The sequence below is a fragment of the Xyrauchen texanus genome, chromosome 10 (genome assembly GCF_025860055.1).
Source record: "Xyrauchen texanus isolate HMW12.3.18 chromosome 10, RBS_HiC_50CHRs, whole genome shotgun sequence".
In the NCBI taxonomy this organism is placed as follows: Eukaryota; Metazoa; Chordata; class Actinopteri; order Cypriniformes; family Catostomidae; genus Xyrauchen; species Xyrauchen texanus.
In genome coordinates this window covers 44,497,430-44,507,825 of record NC_068285.1, presented here as the reverse complement: position 1 = coordinate 44,507,825, position 10,396 = coordinate 44,497,430, and positions in this window count along the sequence as shown.

Here is a 10,396-nt window from a genome sequence, read left to right as displayed (position 1 = left end):
CCCTCAGATGTTGCATATGCCGCTGCCAATCATTGCTATAAATAATAGCAATGATTGGCGTAAGCAGTATGCGGTCTGAGGATCCTATCCATGAGGCGCTGAAACGTGGCTGGTGCCCCGAACAAACCGAAAGGAAGCGTCACGAATTGGTGTAATCCGAAAGGCGTGGTGAAGGCCGTTTTTTCACGGGATATTGGTGTCAAGGGGATCTGCCAATAACCCTTCGTTAGATCCAAGGTCGAATAAAATCGAGCCATACCTAACCGATGGAGCAGTTCATCAACACGGGGCATTGGATACGCGTCAAATTTAGACACCGCGTTGACTTTCCTATAATCCACACAGAAACGTACAGACCCATCGCTCTTGGGAACAAGGGCGACCGGGCTGGACCAATCGCTGTGGGACTCTTCTATTACTCCCATCTCAAGCATCGCGTCCAATTCTTCTCGAACTACTTTCTTTTTATGTTCGAGCACAGCGATAGAGGCGACAGCGTACCACCACGCCCGGCTTCGGTCTCGATATGGTGATGTATGGCGTTTGTGCGGCCCGGTAGAGGAGAAAACACGTCTGCAAACTCCTTTTGTAATTCGGAAACCTCTGCGAGTTGGCACGGTGAGAGGTGGTCTCCACAAGGAACCGGGTGTTGAGATTGCGGGCTTTGTTTACCTCCGGTCCGAGCTCCACCCTCTCGGAACTACCATTGCCAGCGTCACAGAGGCGCCTCTTCTCTCCACAATTTCAGGAGGTTGAGGTGATATATTTGATGCGCCCCCTCTATCGGTACGTTTAACCTCATAATCGAGATCCCCTACTCGTCGTGTGACCTCAATGGGTCCTTGCCACTTGGCGAGTAATTTAGAGCTCGATGTTGGGAGTAATACAAGCACTTTATCTCCCGGTGCAAATTCCCGTAGCTGAGCACCCCTGTCATACAGCCGGCGTTGGCGTTCTTGAGCCTAGAGCAAATTCTCCTGTGTTAATTTCCCCAGTGTGTGGAGTTTTGCTCTAAGATCAAGAACGTAATGAATTTAGTTTTTACTATTAGAAGGTCCCTCCTCCCAGGCTTAGCGGATGACGTCGAGGACCCCGCGTGGGCGTCGCCCGTACAGCAGCTCAAATGGGGAGAACCCCGTGGAGGCTTGCGGGACCTCTCGCACTGCGAATAACAGAGGGTCCAGCCACTTATCCCAATTTCTAAGCGTCTTAGGTATGCAATTCATGAATCATATTTTTGAGTGTCTTATTAAATCGTTCCACCAGTCCATCCGTCTGAGGATGGTAGATGCTAGTCTTGAATCGACTTAATGCCCAAGAGTTCAGTAAAGTTTGCGAAGTGTTACGTGACATAAAAGTAGTGCCTTGGTGGGTGAGGATTTCTTTCGGAATCCCCACCGGGAGATTATTTTGAAGAGTGCTCCTGCAACACTACGTGCTGAGATGTTGCTCAAAGGCACTGCTTCGGATATCGCGTTGCGTAATCCATCAGGACTAACACAAAGCGATGTCAGCGTGCTGTCCGTTCTAATGGCCCGGCGAGGTCCATTCCAATTCTTCGAAGGAACCTCGATCAATGGAAGAGCGCAAAAGCGCTTTTAGGGTGGCCGGTGGGTTTCACGAGCTGACATTCGCGACACGCCGCACACCACCTGCGGGCGTCGCCGCCAATGCCCGGCCAATAGAAACGGGCTATTAGACGGAGAAGTGTCTTTCTTTCCCCTAGGTGACCGGCCATAGGATTATAGTGAGCCGCCTGAAAAACCATTTCCCGGCGGCTCCGTGGAATCAATAATTGTGTCACTTCCTCCTTTGTTTCAGCGTCCTGCGTCACTCTGTACAACCGATCTTTAATAAGTGAAAAATATGGATATGAAACGGCGACACCCGGCCGGAGGTGTTGACCATCGATTACTCTCGCTTGGTCAAAAGCGTGCTTAAGTGTTTCATCCCGCGACTGCTCCAAGGGGAAGTCCCCCTCCGGGAATTCCCTGAGAGGAGGGCGACAACCTCGCCCTTCCCTCGTCATTCGGAGCAGCCGAGGATGGCCCCGGCTCCGCCTCCCCCGCAAAAGCATCGCACATCACACATCTCTTCACTTCCCTGCAGGACCCATCCGCACAAGTTCCCTCTAATAAATTTCTAAAATTCGGCCAATCAGTTCCCAAAATTAGCGGATGGGTGAGGCAGGAACTAACCACTGCCTCCACATTATGGTTTTCTCCCCGGAATTTGATCGCCAAAGTCACTCTGGGATACTTGTGAACATCCCCATGCACACACCTCACCCTCACCCGTTTAGCTGAGCCCAAAGCCCCGGGTTGAACCAAGCGTTGGTGGATGGTGGTCTGGTTACAGCCGGTATCCAACAATGCTTGGTATGTACCCCCCTGGATCCTTACCGGAATACGGTACGCTCCAGCCCGATCGGGGGCAGCCTGCGGGACATCGGAGACCCGCACCACCGTCCCTATTTCCATCAGCGGACACTGATCCCGGAAGTGGTCCGGGTCTCCGCACCTCCAGCAGACCGGCCCAGGTGCCACGGCCACACCCGTGCTGGCGGGCGCCCCACCTGAGGAGGAGAGCGGCTGAAGGACGGGGAAGGGGTAGGCAGGTTCTCCCACGGCCGGGACGTTGGTCTCATGAATCCTCCGCGCCTGCGGGGGGCAGGAACGGACCCTGGGGAGAGAGCAGAGTGAGAGGGAAGAGGGGAGGGGAGAAAAACAGGGGAAGACACAGGGGAAGGGGAGAGAGAGAGAGAGAGGGCTCATCCGCCCTTGGAATCGCCGCCATGTGGTCCTCCGCGAGTCGTACGGCTTCCTCCAGCGACGCCGGGCGGTGGCACTGGACCCACTCCGCCGTTCTCTGGGGCAAGCGCTGGACAAACTGCTCCAATACCTCCTGATCGACGAGCTCCTCAACGTCGCGGTCCCCCGCAAGCAGCCACCTCCGACAGGCATCACGCGAGCAGCTGGGCGAGCATAAGCGGGCGGTCGGACTTATCCAGTTTCAAGGCCGGAAGAGCTGGCGACTTTCTTCCAGGCTCCGACCAACCCGTTGCAGGATGGCTCTCCTCAAGTCGGTATAAGCCAGGAGGCTTGTTGCGGAAGTTGTTGTGCCGCGAGCTGTGCTTCCCGGACAAGAGAGGGACGAGGCGGGCTGCCCACTGGTCGCTGGCCAACCCCAAATTTCCGCCGTGCGCTCAAAGAGGTCCAGGAACGCCTCCGGATCATCTGCCAGCCCCATCTTCTGTAGCGCGGGTGGGGGCAGTGTGGCGCGGGTGTCTGGGGTCGCGGCTGTGTCTGAAGCGGCCTCCTGGCTGAGGAGGCTCCGGATAGCAAGCCGGTCCTCTGCTTGAGCCCGCATTATCTCAAAGAACCGACGATCCTGGTCCTGTCGGAGCTCAAGCAGAGACTGTTGGTGGCTCTGATGGAGGGTAGCGAGGGACTGGAGGACTTCCGCCAGCTGGGAGGACTCTATGGGGCGACTCTGTTCCATAATTTGCCGAAAATTTTTCCAGCTAATGTCCCGGGTTTCGGCACCAGTGTGAAGCTTTTCACTAAGGAAGACACGGGAACCAGCGTCTGCTTCAAGGTAAGATTCTTTTAATCACACTTTCTGTTTGATACACAATCGTACAATACGTTATTTTCGTTGCCACTCTGGGTGTAGGCACTCTCTGTCCCGAGGCTCTGTGGCTGCTGCTCTTTTATGCCGCTCTCCTCATGCTTACTGCAATTAGACACAGGTGTTAGACATAATTTAGCTCAGGTGTAAGCGCCCTTACCGCTTGACCACACCCCGCTGCCACAAAGTTCATTCCACATTACATTATATTAAAGCTTCTTTAACAAAGACCTGCCAAAACAGGAGTATAAAACATTATAATCTCTTTTGATAACCGTACACCTGATGCACAAATGCTAGCGCTGCAGTATTGTTTATCAGCTGGGTTGCTAGGAGCTGGGTTGCTAGGAGCAGGGTTGGGAGTAATGGAATACATGTAACAGGATTACGTATTTAAAATGCAAAATATAAGTAACTGTATTCCACTACAGTTACAATTTAAATCATTGGTAATTAGAATACAGTTACATTCAAAAAGTATTGTGATTACTGAAGTGATTAATTAGCATTTTATTGTCATTTGTTTCATTTAATATTTAGTTCTTTCAGATGGAAAACATTTATACATATAAATAATGTGATTAAAAGTGCATTTGAACAGCGGTGAAACACTTTCCTATGATGTGTTACATTCATACGAGCAGACAGAGAAGTACGTTTGAAGTTTGGAGCAGAAGAAATAGAAATAAACCTTGTGTAAATTGTTAGCTTTAAGCTAAGCTAAAATGCTATTTCTAGCCATTTTACATGCACATGTTACCAGACACAATCATATTTATTTATTAAGAAAATTCACGTTGAATCATAATTTCTTTATTTTTCTTGTAAGACCTTTGATATTAGGACAAAAATCATATTCTTGATATTTTATTTATCTTGTTTTAGATACAACACTGCATAAGATATTTTGTTTTTTCAGAGAATGTATTTTTAACATGTGTATATTGTATATCAGATTTTATAATCAAAACAAGTGAAAAAATCTACTAGTGCTGAAGAAGTAATCCAAAGTATTTAGAGTACATTACTGACCTTGAGTAATCGTTGAAATGGAATATATTACAAAAGACATTTTACAGCATGTATTCTGTAATCTGTAGTGGAATACATTTCAAAAGTAACCCACCCAACCCTGGCTAGGAGACATCTCTAATGAGAGTCAAAACCCTGCTAAGGGTGACTAAGGGTTCTGGTCACGCCCCATGCTCACGGCGTTCCGGGCAAGCATAGCGGACATCTGCGTGTCAGGCTCACACTGGAGGTGGCAGCCCAGTCGAGTCATCAGCATCAGACGCCGCTGTGATGCTCTCCGATGCATTGCTAAGTCCTCGCCAAATACAACTCAACAGTCCAACTCTCTACTGCCAAATCTCCACTGCCGACTAAAAAAAAAACACAAAATATTGTATACTGTATTGGACTCTGTTTGGTTTTGGAACATATGAGCATGCAGAGGATTTGGTTTGTTTTTGGAACAAATGAACACACAGAAGACTTGATTGTTTTTGGAAAGTAAGCTCCATTGCCAAGTCCTCACCAAAAACAACACATTTTTTCAAGAATGTTGAAAAAGTGTAAATGACTTAACAGTGTTAGCCATTTCAACTTAGCAAAATAAGTTATAAAAGAGATTAATTACTAATGTGCATTCTGTTAACTTCTCTATTTCAGTTAAAAGGATGTCTTAATATTACGTTTCTAGTTATGATAACACACTTTTTCAGTGTTTTAAAGTTAAGATCATAGTAATATAATCAATAACACCATTTTGATGAAACATCTAGATTTTATTTGACTTTAAAAGTTCATACAGCTTTTCAAAAAGAATGGTACAAAGTCTGCCAGTTAGAGTGTTAATGAGTGAATGTATGTTTGAGCATGTTAGTATGTGTGGGGGTGTTTAAGGGAGTATATGTGCATGAGTGTATTATTATATCTGTATATGCTTATAAATTGTTGATAACAGTAGCAACTTTCATAACAAACAAGCATAAAAATGTGTTTGAACATATTCATAAACGTCCCTCAAGGAAAATAAACTGGAGAGAAGATCAAAATATTCTTAAATGTCTATTAGTCCTAGGTTCTTTCTTGCTGATATTAATGCGGAAATGTGCATCTGAGTAAGTGTGTTTGTGTATGTATTTGAGTTCCTTAATTGTTGATAATGAGGGCACAACATAAGACATTTTCATAAGAAACAGTCACAGGACATATCAGGAAGACTTTCCTCATGGAAACAAGCTTAAACATTTAAGAAATTTAGATTTTAGTCCTTTGGTCCTTCTTGCAAATTTTTGTTTGAATGTTTATGAGTGATTGAGTTTTAAAAGAATAGTTCACCCAAAAATGAAAATTCAATATTATTTACTGACCCTAATGCCATCCCAGATGCATATGACTTTCTTTCTTCTGCAGTACATAGAAGAATATCTGATCTATTCAGCTCCTTACAATGCAAGTGAATGAGTGCCAAAGCTTTGCCAAAAGTGAAAAAAAAAAACACAAAAGCAGCAGAAAAGTAATGCAAACAGATTTGTGAGAGAACAGACCAAAATGTAACTCATATTTCACTGAACATCTTGTCATTGATTTCTACAGGCAGGATCATGATTTCAAGCTTGACTACACTTCCTCGCACCATCTAGCCACTCTGTGCATGTGTCAAGCTAGGAAGTGTAATCAAGCTTGATCATGATTGTCCCTGTAGAATGCAATGGCAAGATGTTCACTGAAGTTGTTTGGATTACTTTGCTGCTACTTATGTGTTTTTTTGTTTTTACTTCAAAGTTTTGGCACTTATTCATTTGCATTGTAAGGAGGTACAGAGCTGAAATATTCTTCTGTGTTCTGCAGAAGAAAGTAAGTCATATACATCTGAGATGGCAAGTACATTTTTATTTTTGGGTGAACTATTCCTTTAAGTGAGTGTCAATGTGTGTGTTTAAGTGAGATTGTGTGTGTATGTGTTTGAGTAAATGCAATAAGTGTGTTTTGCATACATGCATTCAGTGCATAGACAAAATCTAATCTTTTTACACAGCAGGAATATTCCAAGATGGGAAACTGAATAATAATTAGAAGAACAACAATAATAATAGACAAAGGGTGTGTTGGTTTGTGTGTATGTGAGTGTTTGACAATACATATAAGAGTGGTGGTGGCGGCGTAGTGGACTAAAGCACATAACTGGTAATCAGAAGGTCGCTGGTTCGATCCCCACAGCCAACACCATTGTGTCCTTGAGCAAGGCACTTAACTCCAGGTTGCTCCGGGGGGATTGTCCCTGTAATAAGTGCACTGTAAGTCGCTTTGGATAAAAGCATCTGCCAAATGCATAAATGTAAATGTAAATATAAAATAACAAATTTAGGCCAACATAAGCCTGATAACATTAGAAAATAAAAGCTTGAAACATACAGTATATTCCTAATACCAAGACATATTGACTACTCCAGTACATGCTTGTTCTAGAAGTTATACCTCAAGAGTTTGTCTCTTAAACTGTGTACCCATGCAGAAGCTTGGTCAGGTTTGATCTTCATCACCACTCTCTGTAAAAACTCAAAAGAGTACTTCATAGCTGCTGGGTACTCAAGGTTTACACAATAGATGATGCCCATAAGGCATTGTACATCACTGAGGTTGTGTAAAACAATGGTCTCCTCCACCACAACTGCCACATTGAAAACCTCCTCTGGAAGATCGTCCTACAGAAAACCTTCATATCAGGACGCCGACTTTTATTCCCTTCATGGCCACATCTAGCGTCTCACCATGAATCTTCAAAATCAGGAAAAAACAAACAATCACACAAAAAAAAAAACATTATGTCAGTGACTATTTTTGGTGTTTAAAAAATTTATTCTATAATGCAAATTAACATTTTTGTCATCAGTCACAGACAGTAATTTAAATCACAATAATCTCCAATGAGATCATTAAAAACATCAACTTCAATTTAAGACTACTAATCCTAACCATTTAATTACCATCCTTCCAGTTACAAAGAAATGTCTCCTAATGAAGCAGATTAAGGCAGAATTAAAGTAATCCATGCAACTCCAGACACTCATTTAATGTCTTCTGAAACAAATCGATAGGTTTGTGTAAAAAAATAAATCGATAATTAAAACATTATTAACTTCTAAATCCACGCTTCCGGCCAGGGCTCTGAGGTAGTTTGAAATGGCCGAACTCTCGCGTTATGTTCGTTCTTTGGTTGTAATCGAAGCAGCGCATCCGACTTCTCTCACGTGAGCACGCCATTGCACTGAAGTCACAAGACAGCTACGTGATGTGTCGAGTGCTGGCAAGAAGAGATTTTTTTAAAAGTTAAGAGTTTTAATTATCGATTTGTTTCTTACATAAACCTATTTAAACACTTCAGAAGACATTGATCAACTGGAGTCATGTGGATTACTTTTATGCTGCCTTTATCTGCTTTTTGGACTCTCAAAGTACTGGCACCTATTCACTTGCATTGTCTGTACCTACAGACAAAGGCTTTCCTTCTAAAAATCTTAGCTTGAGTTTTGCTGAAGAAATCAGTCATACACATCTGGGATGGCATCAGTGTAAGTAAATAATAACAGATGTTTTATTTTTGGGTGTACTAATCCTTTAATATTCTTGACACAAGGTAATGCTTGCTATCCCCAATCTGCTGCACACTTTCTACACAGCGCAGCTGAATGAAGTTGGTATGAAACGAAAGGGACCCCACCACACACAAATACATGCACAAACTCACAGTGACATCACTGTATAGAAGTTCAACAAAGGCTGTCCATGAGTGTGAGTGCACAACAGAGAAGAAGGATACCCAACAAGAACTGTTGTATACAAACTATATCACACTTGGAATCATTGGGTTGTACTGAATATCAGCATGGCTGTGATTACCTACAGCACTCAGACTGTTGCAGAATCATGCAGGGCGGAAACGGCGTGTCCGGCGGCACTGTAGGCTTTGGCCGTCAGTGACGATGTTGTCCTACAGGCCTTGGAGGGTAGTACAGGGCGACCCTGCCAGGTGGTAGGGTTTTAGGGGCATAGGTGAAGCGCAACAGCCCTATCCACCTGAGGAATCGCCGTGTACCAGTGCCGCTGATATTTAAAACAATAACCTGATTTTGAATATGATATTGCTTAATTAAATGCAACGCTCACAGTCTATCAGTGCAAAAGAAGGAAAGCACTGTCCACACAGTGATATGATCCAGCTGGTCTGTGGAGTGTGTATCCGAGAGGCAGACTGCTCCACCACTGGGGAAGGTGGAGAAAATGCAGAGGAATAAGGAACAACGAGATTCCAAAAATCTTGAGTTTAATCCTTTGCTCTTTATTTCAGAGGAAAAAAAAAAACCATTAACTACAGTCTTGGGCAGCACTTTAGATTAACGTGCCACAGGGTGACTCAAACTCTCTCCTTAAGTCCAGACATCCACAATCCACTAAATGTAACAGAAACTGATTATCCAAGAACAAAACAGAAGACTCACAAAATCGCAACCATCCATAGGAATGGCAAAGCTAAGGAAAACATCAGGACTAAACAAAAACAAAAGGGCAATGAGGCCTTAAATAGGGTCTATCATTAGGAGTGATTCAACACAGGTGAGAGCATTGCAACTAATTTACAAGGTAGTAATCTGAGTTGAAATTACGGCATCTAGTGGTGAAATCAAGGAGCTTCAGTCAAAACATTACACACAGCTGTTGCCATCACAAGTGGCCAAAAGGCTAAACCAGAGACAGTCACATACATCAACACAACCAAGTTCGGAGTAGATGTGCTAGATCAAATGGCGAGGAAATACTCTGTGAAAGCACTCACACGTAGATGGCCAGTGGCTGTGTTTTATAATATACTTGACCTGGATGCGATAAATGCTTCCATCCTGTTCAAGAAATGCACAAATGAGAGAATGTCACGGAGGAACTTCATAATGCGACTGGCAAATGAACTTCTGCTACGGCCATATGAGAGCAAAAGCCACAGAGCTGATGGTGCGAGGGCCCAGACAGGAGCAGCTGATAATGGAGAGGGGAAGGCAGTGCCAAGTGCAGAGAAACTGCAAGAAAAACAAAACTAAGGACACATGTCAAAAGGTAGTGTGTGGGAGCTGCACATGGAAGGTAGAGAATACCTGTGTTGACTGTGAGTAATCGATCCACAAGCGTCAGCGTACTTGCAAATTATTGTTTGTACAGATGAACGTGGTAACTTCAGGCATTTGGAAATTGCTACCAAGGATGCGCCAGAATTGTGGAGGCCCAAACATTTTGTTCTGAGGTCTTGGCTGATTTCTTTTTATTTTCCCATGGTGTCAAGCAAAAAGTCACTGAGTTTGAAGGTAGGCCTTAAAACACATCCACAGGTACACCTCCTATTAGAAGCTAATTGGCTTACTGTCTAAAGGCTTGACATAATTTTCTGGAATTTCCAAGCTGCTTTAAAGGCATAGTTAACTTGGAGTATGTAAACTTTTTGTTGACAATTGTTGGAAAAATTACTTGTGTTATGCACAAAGTAGATGTCCCAAACGACTTGCCAAAGCTATAGTTGCTAATATTAAATTTGTGGAGTGGATACACTTTTTTATTTTTTTAAAGACTTCATACTAAGTGTATGTAAACATCTGATTCCATCTATATATACAGTATCTCACAAAAGTGAGTACACCCCTCACATTTTTGTAAATACTTCATTATATCTTTTCATGTGACAACACTGAAGAAATGACACTTTGCTACAATGTAA